The sequence below is a fragment of the Pan paniscus genome, chromosome 10 (assembly GCF_029289425.2).
Source record: "Pan paniscus chromosome 10, NHGRI_mPanPan1-v2.0_pri, whole genome shotgun sequence".
In the NCBI taxonomy this organism is placed as follows: Eukaryota; Metazoa; Chordata; class Mammalia; order Primates; family Hominidae; genus Pan; species Pan paniscus.
Window position 1 is genome coordinate 92,943,609 of NC_073259.2, and position 19,256 is coordinate 92,962,864.

The 19,256-nt window shown below is 36.1% G+C and overlaps 1 protein-coding gene across 1 annotated transcript in view; it reads right to left on the reverse strand.

Moving 5' to 3' along the window:
* Nucleotides 1–18,697, reverse strand: part of SLC6A15 (solute carrier family 6 member 15) — a 57,166-nt gene extending 38,469 nt beyond the window's left edge. Inside the window, exon 1 of the mRNA XM_003811644.7 lies at nucleotides 18,420–18,697. The gene's annotated coding sequence lies outside the window, so the exon portion shown is untranslated. The remainder of the gene's footprint in view (nucleotides 1–18,419) is intronic.
* Between the last annotated feature and the right edge of the window lie 559 nt (nucleotides 18,698–19,256).

Genomic DNA, 19,256 nt, shown 5'->3' on the forward strand with positions numbered 1-19,256 from the left:
CAATAAAGTTTTGATATGGAAATAATTCATGAGGTTTGACATTTTGTCTGTTTAATTTATATTATTTCCCCTACAGCTCAGTAAATATTAGTTGAATACATTAATAAATATAGCCATTGAAAAACTGAAATAAACAAATTTCTAGATGGTATTTGCTGGAAGAAAACAACCTGACATATAAAAAATTGTGATTTGTAAGACATGAATTATCCAGAAAAAATTTTACATTTATTAAATTATCTGAAGATAAAATGTGTTGGCATAGTAGCAAGTGATATATGGATAAGAGCATGGATTTTAGTCTGACAAATTTGGAGTTGTGTCCTAGCACTATAACTTATTAATTGTGTAAATGCTGATAGTTATGCCTCTCTTAACCTCAGTTCCCACAATAAACTTTGGTTTCTTATTCCTTTTGCTTTTTCCATACAGACAGAAAACTAAGGAGTGTATCCAAGCTTAGAGATACTATTATAGTAAAAACACTCAACATTTTACAAAGAAAAAAAATTTTAAATAGTGTGAACCATGAATCTCCCCCAAATTTTTACGGAAAATACTATATCTCTTCTATACATTTCTATTCTTTGGACAAAAAATACACACACAAAAATCAAAATAAAAAGTAATACCTTTGGCTACTACTGCATGTTTTTTACACACCAAGTGAATAATCCTCACCAATTTGCGTAAGATATCCTTTGGCAAAGTTTACACTTAAAAATTCTGATCAAACTACCTGAAGGTCATATTTTCTATTTTAAAAAGTCAGTATCTAATGTAAATAAATTTTAAATGTAATATTATATCATAAACACTTTGAATATACATAAATATATACTATAGATATTGTATAACAACTCTAGCCAAACTTTATAAAATAAAATACTTATTAAAAAGGGAGTTGAAGTGGGTATTTGCATGCATTAAGAGCTCCTTTTCTCATATGAGCAAAAAACTATAATGAATCCTTAATGATATTATAAATAAAATTATCAAAGCTCTCTTTTCTTACTATTTTTCTTACCCTGTCCCACTTCTTGGTCTGTCTGGGGTGGTTGTAGGAAGATAGGGGAAGAATTGTAATTAACATTAAAATATTCACAATAACATGTAAGTCTGGGAGAAAATAAGTCATTGCCTTGAGAATGACATTGTTTATCTTACTCACCCCCATATTACCAATGTTTAAACTTGTCTGTTGAATGAATGAACCGAAAGGTTTAAAGAATAAGATCATATAACTAAACAAGTATTTTGCACTTAGATGTTTTCATTTTTGTTTGTTTTTGTTTTTGTTTTGTTTTGTTTTGTTTTTTTTGAGATGGAGTCTCACTCTGTCACCCAGCCTGGAGTGCAGTGGCGTGATCTCGGCTCACCACAACCTCTGCCTCCCGAGTTCAAGCAATTCTCTGCCTCAGCCTCTTGGGTAGCTGGGATTACAGGCACCCGTCCCCATGCCCGGCTAATTTTTGTATTTTTAGTAGAGACGAGGTTTCACCTTCTTGGTCAGGCTGGTCTTGAACTCCTGACCTCGTGATCCACCCACCTCGGCCTCCCAAAGTGCTAGGATTACAAGCGTGAGCCACCATGCCCAGCTTGTTTGTATTTTTACTTTAAGACCATGCACCCACTGAACATAAGAATTCACTTCTTGTGCACAGGTTTCATATAGCCAAAAGTAAATAAATAAATTTAGTTTCTGAAGAGATTTATTAAAACTACGTATAGCAACAATAATTTAGAAGCCAGATCAATTTCAAATTTTTAAGAGTAACTTTCTTGAAGGATAACCATTTTTATAAATTCTAAAAGCCCGCCTAAAAACTAAGTCCATAAATGTAGTCCATAAACATAGACGAAAAAGAAAATCAAAAGAGAGGTTGGCAATTGCCAAAAATGTATTACAATTGTTACATCTGAGAACAGAAGAAGAAATGAAGAGAAATGTCCAGGAAGAGAGATAGAGTGATAAAGTATCAGTGCTCGATAGGTCATATGGACAGTAGTGGAATCAGTATCAAGTAACAGCACAATCTCTGCCAACTTAGCAGCATCCATTCTTGTGACAGAGAATCAACTAAGGAACAAACTATCACTCACTGCACTTCATCTGCACCGAAGAGTTGTAATACTTGTCCTCATCATTATTGGGTAAGAGCCTCCTGTCTACAACTGTACAATAGAGCAGGAGTCAACACAATATTGCTCATGGGCCAAATACAACCCACCATCTGTATTTTGTAAAAAAGATTGCATTGGCATGTATCCATGCCCATAAAATATTGCTCATGGGCCAAATACAACCCACCATCTGTATTTTGTAAAAAAAAAAAAAAAAAAAGATTGTGTTGGCACGTATCCATGCCCATAGATTTACATTTTGTTATGGCTGATTTTGTGCTACAACAACAGAGTTATTGTTATGGACCGTAAAGCCTAAAATGTTTACTAACTCTTCACTGAAAACATTTGCCAACCTCTCTTTCAGAGAATAAATCTAAATTGAAAATGTGGAGTTCCCCAGCTCACTCAATTTATATGGCACTACTTCCCATGTCAAAAAATATTCCAATATAGAAATTTTCCTATTGAAAATGAGTGGTTCCAAATAATGAAAAATATGTGTATGGAAATGGAAAGATAGAGGTGATAGTGGACAGAGGAAGAAACATAAGCAAAAGACATATACAGAATATAAATATACACCAGGAAACAATGTGCTTCAGAGTTACAAAGAAAACATTTATTTAAAACAAATTTCATGGAAGTGAACTAAAAGATTAACTGAAAGAAAAAGGTAAGTGGATGAACACAAGAAATGGGAGAATTCATCAGAGGACTGAAAGTCACATTAGAAGCAACTGAAGGCCAGGTGTGGTGGTTCATGCCTGTAAACCCAGCACTTTGGGAGCACTAGGCGGGTGGATCACTTGAGGCCAGGAGTTCGAGGCCATACTGGCCAATATGGTGAAACTCCCTCTCCCCTAAAAAAATACAAAAATTAGCTGGGTGTGGTGGCAGGCGCCTGTAATCCCAGATACTCAGGAGGCTGGGGCAGGAGAATCATTTGAACTGGGGAGGCAGAGGTTGCAGGCAGCGGTTGCACAAATCATACCACTGCATTCCAGCCTGAGTGACGGAGCAAGACCGTGTCTCAAATAAAATAAATAAAATAAAATAAAATAAAGAAAAAGAAACAACAGAAACTAGAATAAACACTACTGAAACTATATCTGAGACATGGAGGACAGATGTAAAGAAAGTTCACAAAAAAGAAATGAAAAGTTACAAATATCTTAAAGTAATTTAGAAGAAAGCTAATGAAAACTGAAGTCAGCTAAAGGTAATCCAACAAACTTCTAATTGGTATAGCCAAACACAATAATACAATTAATAAAATACAAAATACTAAAAGAAAAGCAGAGGTTTTGCTTGAAGACTTGTATTTGCAAATAATAATAACAATACAGAAGAGTAAACACTGATAAATTACCAAGATAAGAATTCCTAGGGATTTCAAGCAGAAGTAGAAAGATCAAATTAAAACACTTCTCATAATATCCATTAATAGATGAAATTAAAACGCTTCTCATAATATTCATTAATTTCAATAAAACTAAGAGAAAAATATGTGATCTCCAATTTTATACCCAATTAATTTGTATTCTGATTATAAAAGCCACGGGCAAATATTCCTAAGCATAAGAGAAATGATGAGCCCTATGGCATGAAGGAGTGGGGTATGGAGGGAAAGACTACATAATCATAAAATTTAGCCAAACAGAGAAAACAAAGTAAAAGATCTTAGTAAAGAGGAGCCATGTTGAAGAATAGAAGTGAACATTAATTTAAACAAGGAGATATGGTTTACTTTTTATAGAAATTATGTGCAGGGGACAATTGTGAGTTAAATTACAAAAAAAAACAAAATCGAAAATTGAAATGAGAGGAGAAAAAGAAATAAGAGTGTGAAAATATGCTCATCTTTCGTGTAGGAAGTAATAGATACTGTGTAAATATGACTTGGTTGGGCACAGTGGCTCATGCCTATAATCCCAGCACTGGGAGGCTGAGATGGGCAGATCACTTGATGCCAGGAGTTCAAGACCAGCCTGGCCAACATGGTGAAACCCCATCTCTACCAAAAACTACAAAAATTAGCCAGGCCTGGTGGCATGCACCTTTAGTCCCAGCTACTTGGTTGGCTGAGGCATAAGAATCACTTGAGCCAGGAGGTGGATGTTGCAGTGAGCTGAGATTGCATCACTGCACTCCAGCCTGGGTGACAGAGTGAGATCTGTCTTAAACAAACAAACAAACAAACAAACAAGCAAAAAACAACTTATTATATAAAAGAGGATAATGACCTCAAGCTCTTCATGTTTTCATATAATCTTTCTTATTTAATTGTAATGTGATATTATAAGAATCAATATGTTTTGATGTGAAAAGACATGTATTGGTCCCAAATATTTATACATAGATTTTAGAAAGAGACTATCTGAGTTCAAATTGTAACTCTGTCACTTATGGTTTTATGACCCTGGCCAAGTTACTAAACTGTGCTTCAGTTTCTTCATTTATAAAATGAGAACAATAATATACTTATCTACTGACACAGTACATAAGTCAATGTCAGCACACTGAGAGGACTCAATATATTCTCTCTTTTATTACTATGATTATCACAACACTAAGACTATAATATAACTGATTTGTTGTAGATGCTTCTGTAATATTAAGGACAATGTTAGGTCCAGAGCCAATGCTGCATGTTTAATTTTCTCCTTAACACAACTTTTTGTTTGTTTCAGTTATCCATGGCTGCACATCAAATCTCCTTTATATTTAGTGGCTTTGAAAAACAATTTAATTCATTCATGATTCTCTGAATTAGCAGTGTGAACTAGGCTTACAGGATCAGTTGTTCTTGAATTCGGTCCTGCACTGCAGTGATCTGTCAGTTCCAAGAAGGTGGTCTAATATGGTCTAACTGACATTCTAGCAAAAGTCAGGCTGTCAGCTGGAGCACTTTGGTTTGCTTATAAGTAATCTCTCCAAAATACTACCTGCAACTTGTTCATATTGTAGCTCAGATTTCCAACTGTAGCCAAAAAAAAGGTGAGCCCAATGTACAAGTGCTACTAGAGCCTCTCTCTATTTCACATCGGCTAATGCCTCATTGACCAAAGAAAGTCTCAAACCTAAGTCCATACTGATTCAAGAGTAGAGATAAACCTTACTTTTTGATGGAAGGGACAAAAAAACCCTACTGCAAAAGGCATGCGTAGAAAGGAAAAAAAAAATACTGCCACTATCTTCGAAAAAATTCAGCATTTGCTTAGTTTCCACCTCCCTGGAGTTTTAATCTTGAGGAGAGGCACAAAGTGATAAAAAAGTAGGCATGTCATCCAATTCCATCAAAGGCATTATGCCCAGGCTGTAAATACTACCGTAGTCATGGACATTGGCTCCTAGTTTTCAGAACTATTTTCATTCTTGCCTTTTTCCATTTCATTGCCAAGCATCCCATTGTTTCTTTGAGCTCCTGTGACTGCCAATATTACTTTTCTTTGCCTCTTATCCAGCATCAGTTTCTAAAGCTTGCAAAGAACCCCAAATGGCTTACAAATTATGAATCAAAAACTACTGCTATATTTCCATTCATCTATCTATGTATATGAACATAAATACATAAATATGTTGGGAACTTTACAGTATTTAAATTTGAACTTATATTTACCTCTTTCTCAATCTCTCATTTTTTGTATCGCTTTAGTTATCTTCATATATTTTTCAAAATAAGTCTATTTTGAAGCACTTAAAAGTAGATCCAAAATTTTTAAAATCATGATAATAAATTTCCAACTCAGTGGTTCTTAACCCCAACCATTTTACTTTTTGTGTTCTTTTTCAAGATTGTTTCACCTGTTCTAGGTTCTTTTATTTCCACGTAATTTTTGAAATCAGCTTGACAATTTCTACCACAAAAAACCCAGCCTACTAGGATTTAAAATTGAATTACATTGATTTCATTGATCTATTTGGGGAACACTGATATCTACCAAATTGAGTTTTCCACTCTATAAACTTGGTGTATCTTTTTATTTATTTCATGTCTTTAATTTCTCTCAACAGTGTTTCAGAGATTTCAGTGTATTGGTCTTGCACAACTTTTGTTAAATTTATTTCTGATTAATGTGTGTTTGGGGTATGATTGCAAATTCTTTTCTTAGGTTTCAATTATATTTTGCTAGTATATGCAATATAACTGATTTTTAATATAGGCTTCTGCCCACAAAGATGCTAAATCAAGTTTTGCATCTTTCTAAGATCCCGAGGGACCTCCATTTACATAATCATGTCATCAGTCAATAATGATAATTTAACTTTCATTTTTATAATTATTATTTTTATATCTTTCTCTTGACTTATTTTACTGGCTAAGACATCCACCAAAACATTGACTAGAAATGCTAAAGGCAAACATCTTCATTTATGTCTCAGTGTTATTTGTAGTCAATATTCCCCTACGTTCAATGTTAATTGGACATTGTTTTCATAGATCCCTTTATTAGTTTAGAGAAGTTACTTTATATTCCTAGTTCAGTGAGGTCATTAGTTTGAATTACTGTGTTAAATTTTGACAAATTATTTTTGCCTTTATTAAGATAACCATATCATTTCTTCATCTATTCATATGGAGTATCACGTTCGTTGCTTTTCTATCTTAAAACAATCTTTCATTTATGAAATAAACCTCACTTGGTCAAGATGAATTACTTTTTAATATATCACTAAAATAAATCTGCTATATTTTGTTATAGATTTTCTTTCAACTACATTCATAGGAAAGTGGGTGTATATATGTATGTATATATATACATATCTATACACATATATACATGTATATATGTATATATGTATACGTATATATGTGTGTGTGTATATATATATATAAAATGTATTTTGCTTCTCTGGTTTTGGTGGTGTCTTAGAAAGCTTTGAAATGATTTATCTTTTATTTTCTGAGAGTACGTGTGTAGAATTAGTTTTATTCTTCTTTAAAAGTTTGGCAGCACTCACCAATAAAGCCATCTGGGCTTGGGGTTTTCTTTCTGAAAGGTTTTAAATTAAAAATTCAATTCATTTCATTGATATACAGCTACTAAGATTTTCCTTTTCTTGTTTTACTTTTGGTAAGCCATCTTTTTGAAGGATTTGTCCATTTTATGTAAGGTGCCAAACTCATTGCCATAAAGTGTTCTATAATATTCCACAGTTTTTTAAACACATATAGAATTTGTCATCATATCTTATCTTTATTACTGATATTGGTAATAGGTATTTTTCTTTGTTTTTATCTTGACCAGTCTTGCTATAATATGTTCACTAAAAAATTAACTCAATACTTTCCCCCATTCTTGTTCCATCTTTCAAAATTTCCTACCTCCCAAGCCATTGTTACAATCTCTTTTGAAATTATATTAAATTTTAATTAACATTTCCAGTGAAAATATGCAAACACTTGAAGTAGCAGGTAGGTGTCTGCATCTGACATATATGATGGATGACTCAAACATATATATCTGCACTGGCTAATTTTTGGCATTTGTCACAAGCTTAGTATTCTATAATAAAGCACTAGAACACTAGTAAATTATCTCCCTGTCTTTGACAACTTAAAATTTCACTGAAAAAAAAAAGTTTTATTTAAATACGAACTAATTTGAATATGAAATGTTTAATTATTTATAGATTCAAATGAAATTCATTTTTCTATTTTCTAATATAGGACAAAAATAAAGACCATCCAAATAAAATCAAAATTTGGACCATACTGTAATGCTCAAGAAAAATTGTCACCATATGCCGATTAGTTTATAGTTACGGTATAATTATAGAGGAAAAATATTTTCATCAAGAGATTTCATGAAATACTGAAATAATAATCTTGATGAATAATGTGAAATATTTTTAACAATATAGAATTCAATAAATTGAAATGTATTTTGCAAATTGTATCCTGGTTTACATAAAATTTTTGCACTGAGCTATCAAATAAAAAATTACAGAGCCAATCAAAAGGAAGGGAACTTTTTTTACAAATAACAATACCAAGTCACAATTTATACTTCATTAAATGTATATGTTTTTTTCCCAAAAGGTGGGCTACAAATAACACACCTATCAGAATGGCTAAACTTTGTTTTTAAAAGTAATAACACCAAATATTGGTGAGGACATGTAAAAACTAAATCAATCACATGTTGCTGGTGGAAATGTAAAATGGTACAGCCACTCTGAAAAACAACTTGGTTACTTTTAACACTAATAAAGACTTCTCATAGTAACCAGCAACTATATTTCAGAGATATATCACAGAAAAATAAAAAAAAAACTTACAAAACTTGTATACAAATGTCCATAGCAGCTTTACTTATAATAGAAAAAAACTGGAAACTATCCAGTATGCGTTTCAATGGGTGAATGGTTAAACTGTGCTACATTTGCACCATGAACCACTACTCAGCAGTAAAAAAGAACTATTGATACATGCAACAACTTGCATGTGCCCAAAGGAAATGATACTCAGTGAAAACAATATAAAAATGCCAATTTCAAAGAAATACATATACAACAATTTTTATATAACATTTGTAAAACAACATAATTATAGAAATAAACAACATATTCATGGTTTGAAGAGTTAGGGATGGAGAGGGTAAGTGGGTGTGCTTATAAAAGAGTAGCAGGAGAGAATCATATGGTAAGGCACACAGGTTACTATCTTCATTGTGGTAAGGGATAGAAGAAGGTATACATTTTATAAAATTTCATAGAGCTATAAACGTGGACATACTATGGATTATACCAACATCCATATGCTGGTTTTGATATAGTACCGTATCTGACATAAGATGTTAGTGGTGGGGAAGTCGAGTAAATGGTGCATACACCTCCATGTGCACCCTTCTGTGAAATCATAATTATTTCAAAATTAATTATAATCATAAAGCAATTTCCATAAATTGGAGTATATTTTTGTTGACTTCTGTGAATCAAAGATAGACAATCTTTCAAAATTCTTTTAGAGATTTCTGAAGTAGACAAAAAGTTTTTAAGACAAAGTTTTATTAACATAAGATATACCTCATGTAAGTGATGACTTAATGGGTGCAGCACACCAACATGGCACATGTATACATATGTAACAAACCTGCACATTGTGCACATGTACCCTAAAACTTAAAGTATAACAAAAAATAAAATAAAATATACTAATATGCCCTAGTATTAAAAAAATAAAAAACATTGAGAATAAAAAAAATTACTTCAAATTTAATGTCTCAAAACAACAGAAATGTATTCTTTCATACTTCTGGAGACCAAAGAATCCAAATTAAGTTACAGTCAACCAAAATCAAGGCGTTACCAGGGTGGTATTTTCTCGGGAGGCTCTAGGGGAGAACATGAACCTTGCCTTCTCCAGTTTCTGGTGGCTGCTGGCATTCCTCAATTTGTGGCCTCATTACTCCATTCTCTGTTTCTGTAGTCAGATTGCCTACTTCCTTCTACTTCAGTCTCTCTCCATCTTTCCTATAAGGATGCTTGTCATGGCATGTAGGGCCCATCTGGATCTTCCGAAATCATATCTTCATCTCAATACTATATCTGCAAAGACTTTTCTTCCAAATTAGGTAACATTTATAGATGTCAGGAAGTAGGAACTGGACACATCTTTAGGAGGCATATACTATTATTTAAACTAATTTATACTATGTTTTCTAAAAATATTAATTTAAAGGCACTGAATATGTTTTATTTGTTCATACACCCTTATAGAATGTTGTTTGATCTTTTATAGTTATTTGTTGTAGTAGGCTGTTTTCCCTTCTTTTAAATCTGGGTTAACTTTGGTTTGCTTTGACCAGAAGGCAGCAGCAGTGAAACTATGCAAGTTCCAAGGCTATAGAAGCTTGGCAGTTTCCGCTTTCCCTCTTTTTGGAAGCTAGGCACCATGTAAAACGTCTGCTTCTCCTGCTAGAAACCCCACATGGAAAGAGGGAGAGAAAGGGAGAGAAAGGGGGGAGGGGCGGAGGGGGAGAGAGAGAGAGAGAGAGAGAGAGAGAGAGAGAAATAGTCTCAAGCAACCATCATCTGAGGTGAAGCTCCAGGCATAAGAACAAAGGTATTGATATTCCAGCCCTAGCTGAACAGCCAGGTAACACACCAATTAGAGCAAATGAACCACCCAAATGAGCCCAACCACCCCACAGAAGAATGATTTTAAAAAGTCATTATTTTAAGACACTATGTTGTAGAATGGTTTGTTGTGTAGCAATAGATACCTGAAACATTTGTCTGTGGATAAGATTAATTATGTATTGGATTTAACTAAAATTATACAAACTGTACTGAAATTTAAAATATAGTCCAATAACCTGTTCACAATGTGGCTAGATATATGTAGAGGATATATGGTTTAGGTTTTTAAATACACACAGTGATTTTATTTTAACCACGAAATAGGTATTAACTTTCAAAGCCACATTTAGTCAATCATATGTAAAGCTGCATAAAGTCAATTTCATGCTTAAGGCATCTTGGATATCATAAGTGAAACAGGAATTATCATTGCAAAATCTGCAGACATCAAAATCACCATGAGAGAATACTAACAAAAACTCTACACACATAAATTTAGTAACTGAGGTGTAACCAATCAGTTCCTTAAAAAACACAAACTACCACAACTTAGCCAATAAGAAATAGATCATTTAGTAGCTATATAACTAATAAATAAGTTGAATGCATAATTTTAAAACTGTCACAAAAGAAATCTCACTGGAAAATTCTACCAAACATTTAAAGAAGAATTAACATCAATTCTACACAATCTCTTCAGGCAATAGAAGATGATAGAATAATTTGTATTTCATTTTATGAAAGCAGTATTACTCAGATACCAAAACCAGGCAAAGATCATAGTAAAAAATAAAAAACTACAGATCAATATTCCTAATGAATATAGACACAAAATTCCTTTACACAGTGTTAGAAAACAGAATTCAGTGATGTATAAAAAGAATTATATTCCATGATCAAGTAGGGTTTATTCTAAGTATTCAAGGTTGGTTCAATATTCAAAAATCAATATGTAATATACAATAATGACAGGCTAAAGGAAAAATCACATGACTATATCTACTGATGCAGGAAAGACAAAATTCAATGTCCATTTATGATCAAAAATGTCAAAAATTAGGAACAGAAGGAAACTTTCTCAACTTGATCAACAGCATCTACAAAAAATTTACAGTTGGCATTATATTTACTGGTGAAAGACTAAATGCTTTTCCTTCAGGATAAGAAACAAGATAAAAACGTCTACTCTCACACTTATTCAACATAGTATTGGAAGTTCTAAGCAGTGGCATAAGGCAAGAAAAAGAAAATACAGTCAGCCCTTAGTGTCCAAGGGACATTGTTGAAGGACCTCCCACAAATACCAAAATCCTCAGATGCTCAAGTCCCACATTCATCTGTGGGTCCTGCATCCCACAAGTACTATATTCACATCTGCATTTGGTTGAATCTGTGGATGCAGAACCTAAGGATACAGAAGCCTAACTGTATAAGTCACATAAATCAAGAAACAAGAAAAGTCAAGTTACAAATTTATGTATAAGTCACATAAATCAAGAAAGAAGAACAGCCAAGTTACAAAAGAGTTCCATCACATAAGGATTCCCTGTGTTGGCCTTTTTTAACTACAACCACTGTGCTCCAGTCCCCAGGCTCCCCTTAACTCCTGGCAACCTCTAATCTGTTCTCCATACTTATTTTTTGGTCATTTCAAGAATGTCATATGAATGTAATAATACAGTATTCAATTTTTTTGCAGATATTTTGATTGTCTATATTATAAATTCTAATGAATCTACAAAAATACCTTCTAGAGTAATAGTCCAAAAAAGTCACAGAATACACGGTAAACATACACAAATCATTTACAGTTCCATATGTTACCAATAAACAAGTGAACACAGAAATTAAAAATGCAATAGCATTTACAATCATTAAACTGACATAATTACACGAAAATGTAACAAAACCTGGATGGTACATTTTTGCTGACAACTACAAAGTGCTGATAAAGTAAATGAAAGAAGATCTAAATGTATGGGAAGACATGCCATGTTCATGGATTAGAAAACTCAACATAAGAAAGATGTCAAATTTCCCTAAATTGATATATGGTTAAATGAATTCCTATCAAAATATCAGTGACATTTTTCTACAAAGAAGATTATTTCAAAATTTATATGAACAGGCAAAAAATTAGAGGAGCTACAACAATTTTAAACAGAAGAATGAAGTGGGAGGAATGATTCTACCGAATTTTGTGACTTATTATATAGCTACAGTAATGAAGTCTATGTGAGGTTGGTGAAAGGATAGACAAAAATGAATGTAACAGAAGAGGCTACCCAGAAAGAAGTGCACACAATATGCCTAACTAATTTTTGATAGAAGTACCAAAGCAATTTCAATGGAGAAAAAAATAGCTCTTTCAACAAATTGTTCTGGAAATAATTGGACATCCCTAGGCAAAAGTATAACCCTGAACCTAAATCTCATATCTTACACAAAAATTAATTCAAAATGAATTACAAACTTCAGTGGAAAACATAAAACTTTAAGAAACAAGTCATCAGATTAAATCTTTGAGATCTAGGGTTAACCAAAGTGCTCTTAGACATGACAAAAGCAGGATTCAGAAACACAAAAATTGATAAACTGGGTCCCAAAATTTGAAACTTTTGCTATGAGAAAGAATCTATTAAGAGGATGGAAAAAAAAAGCTTAAAAGTGGGAGAATATATTTGAAGGTCACAAATGACTGGTGTTTAGGATATATAAAGAACTCTTAAAACTCGACCGTTGCCAGGCGCGGTGGCTCACGCCTGTAATCCCAGCACTTTGGGAGGCCCAGACAGGTGGATCATGAGGTCAGGAGATTGAGACCATCCTGGCTAACACGGTGAAACCCTGTCTATACTAAAAATACAAAAATTAGCCGGGTGTGGTGGCGGGTACCTGTAGTCCCAGCTACTTGGGAGGTTGAGGCAGGAGAATGGTGTGAACCAGGGAGGCGGAGCTTGCAGTGAGCTGAGATCGCGCCACTGAACTCCAGCCTGGGCCACAGAGACTCTGTCTCGAAAAAAAACAAAAAACAAAAAAAACTCGACCATTATAAATAAAATAAGAAAACAGGTAGAGATATTTCAATGAATATTATATATGAATGACAAATAAGCACAAGAACTGAGGCTCGATATTATTAGCCATTAGGTAAATGCAAATATAAAATACTATGAGATGTTGCTATATATCTATCAGAATGGCCAAAATATAGTGACAACCAAATTCTGGCAAGGATGCAGAGAAAATGGATCATTTATTCATTACTGGTGAGAATGTAAAATTGTACAAACACTCTGGAAAATTTCGACTGTTCATTTAAAAACTAAACACACTGCTACCATATAACCGAGCAAGTGTTCTCATTTATCCCAGATAAATGAAAATTTATGTTCCAGAAAAGCCTATGCAGGAATGTCCATAGCAGTTTTATTTACATTAACCCTAAACTAGAAATAATCCAGATGTCATTCAATGGGTAAATAGCTATAAATTCTGGCACATCCATACCATTAACTACTATTTAGCAAAAACTACCAATATACATGACTTAGATAAATCTACAGAAAATTATGCCGAGTGAAAAAACATCAATTCAAATACATTGAATACTGTATGATTACATTTATATAATATTCTTGCAATGACCAAAAAATAAATATGGAGAACAGAGTAGAGGTTGCCAGCAGTTAAGGAGAGCCTGGGGACTGGAGTGAAGTGGTTGTGGTTATAAAAGGCCAACACAGTTAATCCTTATGTAATGGAACTCTTTTGTAACTTAACTGTATCAATGTCAATATTCTGATTAGGAAGGTTTAATATAGTTATTACAAAATGTTATATTTGCAGGAAATTTGTCAAGAGCTCACAAGAACTCTCTGTGTTATTTCTTACCAACTACATGGGACTCAACACCCATCTCAAAATTAAGACTTTTTTTATACCCTAAAATTATGCCTTTTTTGCTAGTATAATTGGTTAACTTTATTGAATCAAGTACTAAATATGCTTCTCCAATATAATTTTATTACTAAAACTCTTGAAAGAGGAAACTTTCTTGTAAATTCAGAAACAACAACAAAAATCAGGGGGTCGTCAAAATACTCATTGACTTTTGTACCTTACTAATTCCATGGCATGTGATGAATGAATAAAACTCTACCAAAGGTGTTTATTTGCCTCTGTCTTTACTTTAAAATATTTTATATATTTATATTTTGAATACAAAATACTGTAATATGATATTAAAGGGCAAAGAGTAAAGAAACATATATATATATATACATATATATCTTCCTACCCTTTCTCCCTAGAATATACTGTACCATCTGTACCTCCCAATAAGTAACCAAAATCTTCAATAAATATTTTCTGTATATTCAAGCATATATATATGTGTGTATACACACTTAAACACTCTATATATATATTCAAGCTAATATGTGTTTTCTCCCCACCAGCCCCCAATCTGCTTCTTTTTATACAACTATTACTATGTGCATAATTCTACCTCTTAGTTTTTCACTCAAATAAATTCTTCAAAACTCTTGATCTCAATGTAATAGCTTCATTTAAAAAACTTCTGTATGATGTTCCTTGGTATAGGTATACCATATATTTAGATCATCACTGATAATTTGCTACTACAATGTTCCAACAAATTATTTTGTATATCTTGCATCTCCATATCTGTAGAATAAATTCCTAGAACTGGAACAGCTTGATCAAAAGGTACAAGCTTTTATAATTTTGATAAATATTACCAAATAGCCCTTGATAAAAATTGTGTCCATTTGCACTATCACCAGCAATGCATGAGAGTGCCCACTTTCTTCTACCGTCTTCTGTATAACAAATAATCTCTTTGATCTTTGCCAATCTGATAGGTGAAAAAGTTCCCAAAGTATGCATTCTATTTAAAAATAAAAGTCAATTAATCTTATATGAAAAGATACCTTAGCACATTAATGACAAGGAAATAAAGTGACCTTCAAGGCTGAACACAACTTACAGCTCTGCCCTGTGTCAAGTGATACTATGCATTTGAAATTGCCCTATATCCCAGTTTATTTTTAGGGCTTGTTGTTCACAGAAAAAGAGATGATCATTACTGGTCAAAGTTAATATTTAAGCAGATAAATACATCAAAAATTGTTTAGTAAAGACAGCCAGAAGAGTGGTATGATAAGCAAAGTGGAAATAAATCTAATGATTCCTGCTATGTAACCTTGAGTGTTGTTCATGCATCCAACTATGCCTGTAGATTTTTATTAATACTATCTGCTGAGAAAACCATTTCAAAATCTACTCTGCACAGCTGCATAAGAATATACTAATATATTCTATCATGCATATGTATGTAGTAATAAAGAATTAACATACTCTTCCACAAGGTGAGAGGTCCATTGAGAAGTGAAAGAAAAGTTTTTAGGAGCTTTTGATAGCCACCAAGCTCTCTTTTGGGTCTGCTATTCTAAGTCAATGATTCAATTGCCTAGATGATATAATCCCAGAGTTAAAAAGAATGCAAATATCTTACCTATTCATATACAAATTATATTTTATGACAAGAGAAGCATATTTACAATTTCAACTATGATCACTGGGTAAGGTAATAACTATGAATATGGACTTTAGAGTTTAGTAACTATTCTGACTTATTTTAAATGTTTCAGTAGGTGAAAAGGAAGGCATCTCATCTGATTATTGGCATCTCTCATAACTGTTATCCAGTTTTAAGATTCTGCATTATTTCATATTTATTCAGTGATAGAGTACTGATCTCCTAGAAACATATAAAAATACCTTTCTTAATTCGATTAAAATACTACATCTCGAGTTAACTACATTAGAATTATAAAATAAGTTTTCAATCAACTATATAATGTGCAATCAGAAAAAAGAAAAGCTTATCAACAGTAAAAGATTGTCTTTCTTTAAAAATCCTATTAATTCCTGTCATCCTAAAAAAAAACACAAACTGAAAGCTTTATTTAGAGAAAAATGGTTAATAAATTCCATTTTAAATTTGTTGGGATATGTTTTATTACAACAAATACACATGGATCATTGATGATTCCATAGAAAAGGCAACAACACATAAAAATAAAATCGCCTGATTTGATGGTCAAATATCTTGAATTTAATATGAGAGAAAAAAATACATACTGTTTGTTAGTCCAAACTGCACCATGTTGTAAGCTCCCTGCTGTTTTGCAGACCTTGGTGAAAGCGAAACATTTCACAGGGGTTCGAGCTGTGAGAAACATCCCGTCTAACCAACTGACCACGAGTTGGACAAAGGCCCAACTAAAGAGACATCCCTATCATATCTTGCTGGACAAAGGTCCAAGGAACACCCTGAACACCAGAACGACATCGCGCCGTAACAAGAGCCAGAACCGCCTCTTCATGGAAGCATCTTATTAATATCCCGCGGAGCAGCAAGCCATACTGCTCAGACCCCTTCTGCCCATACCTATAAATTGCTCCAGCCTGTAAGCGGCTCCGGGCTCCCGCATTAGGCTGGTCCTCCACTTCTGTAGGTTTTATGCTGGACAGAGCCGCCCTCTGTGTGTGTGTGTGTGTGTGTGTGTGTGTGTGTGTGTGTGTGTGTGTGTGTGTGTGTGTGTGTGTGTGTGTTTCTTTAACCCTTCCCTTCAAAACCTAACACTGTTCAAAGAAGATTTAGTCCATCATTAAGTGTTTATTAAGAACGTACAAGTCAAGCCCGGTACTGGGCACCTAAGACATAAATAGGTCTGTGTTTCAGCAATGATATTGCAGAAATGAGACTGGGTGGGTGAGGGGCTTGTTGGGGTTGTGTCTGCAGATAATAACTCCTCAAAACAAACACTTTGTTGCTGGCATCGCGGAAAAGCAATCAGGCATTGACAGGTAGAAAATAGCTTTTACAGCATGGGCGATGAGGAGCCCCAGAGCAGCATATAAAGCAAATCCTTCATTTCTCCCATACATCTTAAGTAGTGAACCGCAAGGATGGTGCAGACTAAGATTGGGTCTACCTATAAGATCTGAAGGGGAAAACGGCAAGACCAGAAGAAACCGTCGCAGACTCATTTGCATAAGCACCCAAACACTGCTTACGTCACTGCGCCGGCGTCCGGACCCCGCCCCGTCTTACTCCAGCCTTTCCCAGCTAGGGAGGAGGATGGAAAGGGAAAGCGGGACGCTGGAGAGCGCGAGCCTGGGGGCTTTGCTTCCTAAAACGTACATCAAAAGCTGCTTCTCAGCTCAGGAAAAATAATTCCCGTTCCCGCAGCCTGTGCCACTGGGTGGGTCATGCCTGTTCCCGAACGCCTCGGGAGTCTTGATTCATTCTTATGTATCCGATTGGTGCGCTACGTTAGAGTGCAAGGTTTTCCCTGTACTCAATACCATCTTCTTCCCAGTCACACACAGACCAGCCTAGTGAAAGAAAGGTAGAAACGATCTGGGTTTCTAACTGCTTCCCATCTTCTTACAGTCCCAGCAGCACCACCCTCACCGCCACACTCTCAAATTCCAGGATGCGCAGAAACACAGGAGCCGTGATTTCTCCAGCAGCCACGTGCCTTTCGTACGGCGAAAGGCCCCCTTTCGGGCCATTTATCACAGGATACCTCAAGCAAAAGGGAACTGTGGTCACGTGAAAACACTCTGTCCTCGGTAGTCGCCTTCTGCCTTTGCTAAAGCGAACGGAAGCGAATGAGGAATAAAGCTCTCTGCTCTCCCCGCCCCATCGCCCACCTGCACGAGGTTTAGCTTCCAATTCACCTCGCGTCTCTCTCTGCCCCAACCCTCCCAACTTCCCTCTTGGACTTTCCCGTGTTGGACCCCACCCTTCAACCAACCCCGACTTGGCTTGGAAACGAGTAGGTCTCTGGGGATGCTGTGGGCAATTTCCACGACGGGAAGAAAGGATGGCGGCACGTTTCAACCCATGTGCTTCCCCTTACATGTGCAGCCTGTCGCCCCCCACCCTGATTGTACAGAGATGCAGAGTTAGAAGGTTGCCCGCCCAGCCCAGCTTCTCCCTCCCAGGGCTTTTGAGCTGCCCTCCCTCCTCCCACCACAGGACGCAGCGAGTCCTTCCCGGCATCCATCCATCAATTCGTTCCCGGTGCTGGTGCCCAGGCTCCGGGGTGGCTAATGGCGAGCCCCACCTCACCCCCAGTTGTGCCCTTAGCGTAGGCGCTTGCCATTACCGTCAGTGTGTCTTGACCAAGCGCCTCTTGCTGCTTCCACGTCCGGGCAGCAGCAGCAGCAGTCGCGAAAGGGTAGGGTCCAGGTGGCTGTGACGGAGGCCGAAGAGGAGCTGTTGGCAGAGAAGCAGCTTCTTGCCTAGGTTGGGACCCGGAGCTGGGTTTTGGGGGTCGCCGCCCTGCAGGCTGGCAAGGAGAGACTCGTGAGCGCCTGTGTGTCTGCCAGGGAAACAGCACGGGATACAGGCGCGCGGGTGCGGGTGCGCGTGTACATGCGTATGTGTGTGTGCGCGCGCGCGTGTGTGTATGTGTGAGGGTGTGACGGAGGCGCCCACGTGCTCGGCCCGCCCGTGTTACGGCCGCCTACCGGCTGCAGAGGAGAAGGGTAGGCTGTGGGCGGCGGCGGGGCGCGGAGGGGTAGCCAGGAGCGCAGGCTGGGCTCCGCACCTCCCTGCCCCAAAACCCATTGATGCAGCGGCCACTGCGGCTGCCGAGCGGCGTCTTCCCAGAGCCCGGGGCTGTGCCCGCCCGAGGCAGGATGCAACTGAGGAAGCCCGCTCCAAAGCAAAACAAAACAACTTCCTCCAGCCATCCCGTCTTTCTCCAACCCATTCAAGCGAAAGAATGGACACCAGTTACCCGCCGCTGACTTTTGTCTCAGTGAGAATAATAATAGGCATGGTGCTACCTGGCGCCATCTGAATATTCTCCAAGAGTCAGTAATGGGACTAGAAAAAATGTGTGACCCAAAGAACCCTTTTCCCTACCTATCCCCCCAAGCCGGCCATTTACATCTCTTGCGAAAGAAAAAGCCTCTGGGCCTTGGCTTCTCCGTCAGGC